The sequence below is a fragment of the Bubalus kerabau genome, chromosome 22 (genome assembly GCF_029407905.1).
Source record: "Bubalus kerabau isolate K-KA32 ecotype Philippines breed swamp buffalo chromosome 22, PCC_UOA_SB_1v2, whole genome shotgun sequence".
Taxonomy (NCBI): Eukaryota; Metazoa; Chordata; class Mammalia; order Artiodactyla; family Bovidae; genus Bubalus; species Bubalus kerabau.
In genome coordinates, this window is record NC_073645.1 from 24,282,037 (window position 1) to 24,289,383 (window position 7,347).

Sequence of the window (7,347 nt, forward strand, 5' to 3'; positions counted from 1 at the left end):
TCTGTGTGTTCTTGTGGTCCTAATATAATATAATGTGGTAAAGATGTGCCACCAGGTATAAGTGATTCAGTAGGGCTGTAGTGGCATAATCCCAAAACAGGATAACCATACAACAATTCACTAATATCAACCAGGAAATGATGGGTGATCTTCCTGGTGAACAATCTGAAGTTATATTGTGGTAATGTGGCAAGAAAGGGGTAGAGCTGGAATTCAAGGTCCATCTCCCTTTTAAAGTACATCCATGCCCTTGACATTGCGTTATCTGCTTTAAGAAGTTTGGCCCTCTAGGTAAGAAGCAAAACAGGGAACAAGTTGAATCACAACATAAATATGTAACATATTCCTAGACATAAATTTTATTAAAAGGTCAATATTAAGGTGGATAAAATGTGTATAATAGGCAAGTATTTATATAAGAAAGGAGGAATATGAATGCATATTTTATGAATGTATCATTTTACAAAATGGAAAGATAACAAGGTTTTTTAAAACATTCATCTATAGAAGAAAGGAGGAAACAAAATGGAGAAGACAGGGTAGAAGGTTGCCATCACTGATATCTTATATTGTAGATATGACTTTGCTGCTGCTGCTGCTGCTGCTGCTAAGTCACTTCAGTCGTGTCTGACTCTGTGCGACTCCATAGACGGCAGCCCACCAGGCTCCCGCATCCCTGGGATTCTCCAGGCAAGAACACTGGAGTGGGTTGCCATTTCCTTCTCCAAAGCATGAAAGTGAAAAGTGAAAGTGAAGTCGTTCAGTCATGTCCGACCCTCAGCGACCCCATGGACTGCAGCCTTCCAGGCTCCTCCATCCATGGGATTTTCCAGGCAAGAGCACTGGAGTGGGGTGCCATTGCCTTCTCCGAGATATGACTTTAGAACCATGTAAATATTTTACATAATGTCACAACAAAATTAAATCAATAAGCAATCCCCCCAAAAGCAAAAGCCAAATAAAACAAATGAACTTAACTCTCTATTGAGTTGGTATCATAACCACATATAGAGAAATTATTCCAAGTAATTTGAAACCTAGTAGTTGACCAAATATATATTCTCTAGTGGGGTATACACTGATTAAGCAAATAAGCAATGATATTTGTATGCTTGGAGTTTTTTTTTTTTTTTTGGTGTGGGAAAAACAAACAAACCAAATGGAAGATCAATTAAGATAAGTAAAATCCCCATAGTTCTGGATTTAATTGGATGTATTAATAGTAACTCTTGATACATTTCATCTTTTAAAAAATGCAATTCCTGGCTCTGTGCACTGAAAAGGACAAGAAACTAACCAACTCGATAGCTGTAAGCACCTCTTGTTCCTAGACTCTGGTCTTTAAATACCACTTTGCACTAAAAGCAACCAGGACTCTTTGGGGAAATGGAAGATGTCAGATTTGAAAAATTAATAGACAAGATGATCAAGGAAATCTTGTCATAACAGGAAGCGAGAAAGCTATCAAAGATTACTAGGATCATGTTAAAAGGACTTAGGTGCCCATTAGAGGCTCCCATTGACCAATAATGAGATAATTGAGCATCATTGATCTGACTGAAATTCATCAGACATATTTAAATCCATGAGTTCATAAAAAATCTTCATGATCTTCTTTAGAGGAGGGAGGGAACTAACTCATTATTTGGGGAACTGATAAATAAAAGGAATCAAGCATTTCTACTATGTTTCTTATAAGAACTGTACTTCAGGAAATCAAATAGTGGAAGAAGGGAAGTTTCTCTTTATAGAAGTCTTCCAACTAATAAATGAAGAAGGAATGGATAAAATTAGAGTAGCACCATTTTGCGACCCCAGTGGAGTAACAGATTTCAGTGATTATCAATGGCTGTTAATTTCACAAAAAGAGAAACAACAGAACACTCTGTGCCTCTTAATGAAAATACAAAGAAACAAAAAAATCTTTAAAAGTAGTATTTAAAAAAAAATAAAACCTGAATCTGATCAAGCCTTTAGCTGTAACTACTATTTTACAGAAAACAGTATAAACAAAGAAACCACAAGGGACTTCCCTGGTGGTCCAGTGGTTAAAAATCTACCTGCCAATTCAGCAGACATGAGTTTGAAACCTGATCACAAAGGATTCCACATGCTGTGTGGCAACTAAGCCCGTGCACCACAACTACTGAGCCTGTATGCTCTAGAACCCATGCTGCACAATAAAAGAAGCCACCACAAATGAGAAACCCGTGTACCACAGCTGGAGCGTAGCCCCTACTCATTGCAACTAGAGAAAGCCCGAGCACAGCAACAAAGACCCAGTACAGCCAAAAATAAGCAAATAGAGAAATTGCAAGGATTCAATCTGATCCAAGCTCTTCTTCTTCTCTTTTTTCTTTTTAATATTTATTTATTTGGTTGTTCTGGGTCTTAGTAGAAGCTCACGGGATCTTTAGTTGCAGCCTTCAAACTCTTAGTTGTGGTATGTGAGATCTAGTTCCCTGACCAGGGATCAAATCAAAGCATGGCATCTTAGCCACAGGACCACTAAGGAAGTCCTATGATCTAGGCTCTTCTTTGCATAGTTTCCACAGACTGTGAGAAACTTTAGTGCAAACAATCTCTTCTTCAATGAAGAAATTGCAAGGGGGGAAAAGGGTAGACTAAAAGAGACTTAAGAAACATATTCACTAATTGCAATATACTTGAATCCTGCAAGTAGTTAAAAAGAGGAAGAAGATTAGGAAGAGAAGTTACGAGGTAATCAGGAAAAAATAAATATGACACAAATTACACATTCAGATGTGCTAGTGAAATGATGATCATTTTAAGAAGTCATTTTATTTTAGAAATATAAACTTATATACAGATTATATGATATGGTGTCTGGGATTTGCTATGAAACAAGTCTGGGGGTTGGAGTGGTGGGGAACTATATAAAACAAGACTGGCTATAAATGGATAATTGTTAGTTGTGCTTGTTATACTAGTCTCTCTATTTTTATATATGTTTGAAATAATAAAATTTTAAACCACTTTTATATTAAAATAAACTAGTTAAATTTGGGGATCACTGTCTCCTCTCTTTTGACTTTTCAGAAATTCAGTTGCTTAGTTGTCCAAGATAGAGATTCTGAAGAAAATGACCAGTCCAAAATAAAATACCTCTAGATTCTGGCAATTGGGGTCTTCCACAAAACATCTGGGTCCCCACCTTATCACTTTTAAATGGTATCTACTAATCAACAGATCTCAAACATGCACACAGTGTTTTCAATCTTTTATTGCCCTACTTTTGTGTTGATGGACTAGAAAGGATACTAATGATTTAAAATAAGCTTCTAACTTGAAATAAAGGCCAGAATTAACTACCACAAAAAAAATGTGAAAGAATCAAAGTCAGTTCAGGGAAAAGAATAAAACTAAAAACAATCCCCCCCCCAAAAGAAACCATCTATAATTAATAGTCTGAGATGTAAAGAAACTGACCTCTGTGAAACAAAAATTGTGTATTTTTAAGGTACATTCAGAGAATAATAATAATTAGTAAACTTCTAGATATTAATACCTATGTATAAAGGAAAAGGAGTACATCAAAGCTGTATATTGTCACCCTGCTTATTTAACTTATATGCAGAGTACATCATGAGACACGCTGGGCTGGAAGAAACACAAGCTGGAATCAAGATTGCTGGGAGAAATATCAATAACCTCAGATATGCAGATGACACCACCCTTATGGCAGAAAGTGAAGAGGAACTAAAAAGCCTTTTGATGAAAGTGAAAGTGGAAAGTGAAAAAGTTGGCTTAAAGCTCAACATTCAGAAAATGAAGATCATGGCATCTGGTCCCATCACTTCATGGGAAATAGATGGGGAAACAGTGGAAACAGTGTCAGACTTTATTTTTTGGGGCTCCAAAATCACTGCAGATGGTGACTGCAGCCATGAAATTAAAAGATGCTTACTCCTTGGAAGGAAAGTTATGACCAACCTAGATAGCATATTGAAAAGCAGAGACATTACTTTGCCAACAAAGGTCCGTCTAGTCAAGGCTATGGTTTTTCCTGTGGTCATGTACGGATGTGAGAGTTGGACTGTGAAGAAGGCTGAGCGCCAAAGAATTGATGCTTTTGAACTGTGGTGTTGGAGAAGACTCTTGAGAGTCCCTTGGACTACAAGGAGATCCAACCAGTCCATTCTGAAGGAGATCAGCCCTGCGATTTCTTTGGAAGGAATGATGCTAAAGCTGAAACTCCAGTACTTTGGCCACCTCATGCAAAGAGTTGACTCATTGGAAAAGACTCTGATGCTGGGAGGTATTGGGGGCAGGAGGAGAAGGGGACGTCAGAGGATGAGATGGCTGGATGGCATCACTGACTTGATGGACGTGAGTCTGGGTGAGCTCCAGGAGTTGGTGATGGACAGGGAGGCCTGGCATGCTGCAATTCATGGGGTCACAAAGAGTTGGACATGACTGAGTGACTGAACTGACTGAACTGATATGTGCATATATGAATAGGTGTATATTCATAAACATAACATCAAAAGTAAAAATATTTAATAGAAGATTTTCAAGGTAAAGTTAAGAAAATATCCAGAAGGTAGAAGAATAGTCTTAGAGATAAAATTAGAAAGGAAAAAAATAAGAAAAATAAAGGATAAGTACAGAAAGTATAAACATCTAATGGGACTCTCAGAAAAAAAAAAAAATAGGACAGAGAAAATGAAAGTTAAAAGGTTCATTAAAGTTAAAAGTTTAAAATTATTTTTAAAATAATTCCAAAAATTTTCCCAAGTTGAAGGGCATGAAATTTCTAGATTGAAAAGGACAATCAAATACCCAGCACAAAGGATTTACAAAGTACCACATCAAAGCACATAATAATAAAGTTTTAGAACACCGAAAGTTAAAAAGAAGCTTCCAGAATGAAAGAAAGAGGAGAAATACAGCAATTTGAAAATAATAATGGCGGCAAACTTCTCAACAGCAACAATGGAACTATTAGATAAAAGAACAATATCCTCAAAATTCTTAGGAAAAAAGGATTTCAAATGTATAATTCTATATTCAAACAAAATATCACTCAAGTGTGAGAATAAAATATTTTTCACAATTCCAAAGCTTTCAAAAATCCCCATGCTTTCTTTCCTTAAAAATTACTGGATGACTAGGGAATTCCCTGGCAGTCCCGTGGTTAAGACTGCGCTTTCACTGCCATGGACCTGGATTCCATTCCTGGTCAGGGAATGAAGATCCTACAAGCTACATGGTGCAGCCAAAAAAAAAAAAAAAAAGGCCAAAGTAAGAAAGAGGAATACTTGCAACTCAGTAAGCAAAAGATCTAACACAGGAGAAAAATGAGGGGAATCACCAAAATTATGGAGAAGGAAAAACCCAAAATGACAGGTGTGCCGTGTATCCATGGAACCAGTACAAACAGGAACTAGAACAGGTATACCACATACAGCTGTGTAATTGACCAAAGATGTCTCGTGTGGGGACCATAAGTGAGAACCAAAACCCGTTTAGTGCTCTGCTTCCCAAGTCACATTTCTGATGAAGGGGTGCATCAAATCTTGGGGAAGAAGACACCCTTACTAATCAGTCTTCCCAAAGAGAGCACTATTCTGTAATTTGTCAACTCAAGAAGCTCTTTTCTACAATCCTTCTGGCCAGAGGGGCTTCCTTATAAAAAATTTTGCTCAAAGGAATTTCCTGGTGGTCCAGTGGTTAGGACTCTGGTCTTTCACCGTCAAGGGTGTGGGTTCAATCTCTGGTCAGGGAATTAAGATCCCATAAGCTGCATGGTATGGGCAAAAATTAATTAATTAATTAATTTAAAATTTACTCAGAAGGGACATGTATGTTAGTGATGGCCTTGAATAGGAAAATTATAGGTCCGAAAAGGATGCCACCAATAAAAATATGGTAACAGTAGATTACAAAATATGCTTGACAATAATAAAATATTTCATATTTCTGTTGAGAATTTGGAAATGATTAGAAATAAGTAACTAGAAAATTTAGCAAACCACTGGTGCCAGGGGAGGACCTGAAGCAATTATTAACTCCAAAAAAACAAAGAGATATGCAAGAAATAAAATGTGATGAAAGTCACAACATAACTCAGCTGTTAAAAAAAAAGAAAAGAAATATTTACACTTTTATATATATAAACACAAAATATTGATTTTACTCTGAATTGTGATAAAAGTATATTGAAAGAATGAACATAGATAAAATGAACATAGATGATGGTATAAGACAGCCCAATTCTCACCTTCCATAATAGATAGTCAATAAAAGTATCTAAAAAGTGAAAAGTCAAAAAAGCAAGATAAACATGATATTTCAATAGAAATAGGGAAGCAAATATCAGATGTCACTAAACAATTTTAAAATGGTAGTCCATGAGGACCTAATAGGGAATAGCTATCACTTTGTATTAGCTTAATTTTTGAGTTACATAATTATCTTTAATGAAAATTTTGGAGATATATGAAAATAGAATAGTCAGTGAATTCCCATATTCTAATCACTCAGAGTTAGCCAATATCAAGATGTTGCCACACCTGTATCATGTAAGCATAAAGTTTAAATTTTTTTCATTAAAAAATCTTAACAAATTAATAATATGGCTACCTCTGAGGCACATGATGGATATAGGGGATGAAATGTAGTGAGGAAAGGGAGAATTTTTTTCTGTTAAACAGAAAAAACAAATGTAAACAGTTACATTTTAAATTTTATCTTACAAATTCATACATTCACTGTTTATTGGACCCTCAGAACAGTTTGAGGTGGATACTAGTATCATCCCAATTTGACAGAAAAGAGTTGGCTATCATTTGAAGTTTTTTCAGTGAGAAAGTACCCCTTTTTAAACAATAATTTTTTTAAATAGGCCATAGATTTGCAGCCAGTTAAACCGACTGTGCACTTTTCCCCATCAGGGTCGAGTGTGCGACGCCTGCAAACAGTATAAGCAGCCTGTTGTCCGTGTGGGTTGCTCAAAGGGACCCTGCAGACAGCCCTTTCCAGGACCTTCATGCTGGCATGCTGTCCCCAATCTAGGTTCCAGACAGGTAGGCGCAGTGCCTTTGGAAGGCCCCAGGGCACAGTGGCCAGGGTCCACTTTGGCCAAATCATAATGTCTATCTGCACCAAGCTGCAGAACAAAGAGCGTGTGGCTGAGGTTCAAGCTCCCTGGCCATCAGAAGATCCATATCTCCAAGAAGTGAGGATTTACTAAGTTTGTGTGTGTGTGCTTAGTTGCTCAGTCGTGTCCGACTCTGCGATTTCATGGACTGTAACCCACCAGGCTTCTCAGTCCATGGGGATTGCCATGCCCTCCTCCAGCGGATCTTCCCAACCCAGGTATTG

The 7,347-nt window shown here is 37.1% G+C and overlaps 1 pseudogene; it reads left to right on the top strand.

Moving 5' to 3' along the window:
• Positions 1-6,877: 6,877 nt before the first annotated feature.
• On the top strand, positions 6,878-6,997 carry LOC129637160 (uncharacterized; annotated as a pseudogene).
• Positions 6,998-7,347: the final 350 nt, after the last annotated feature.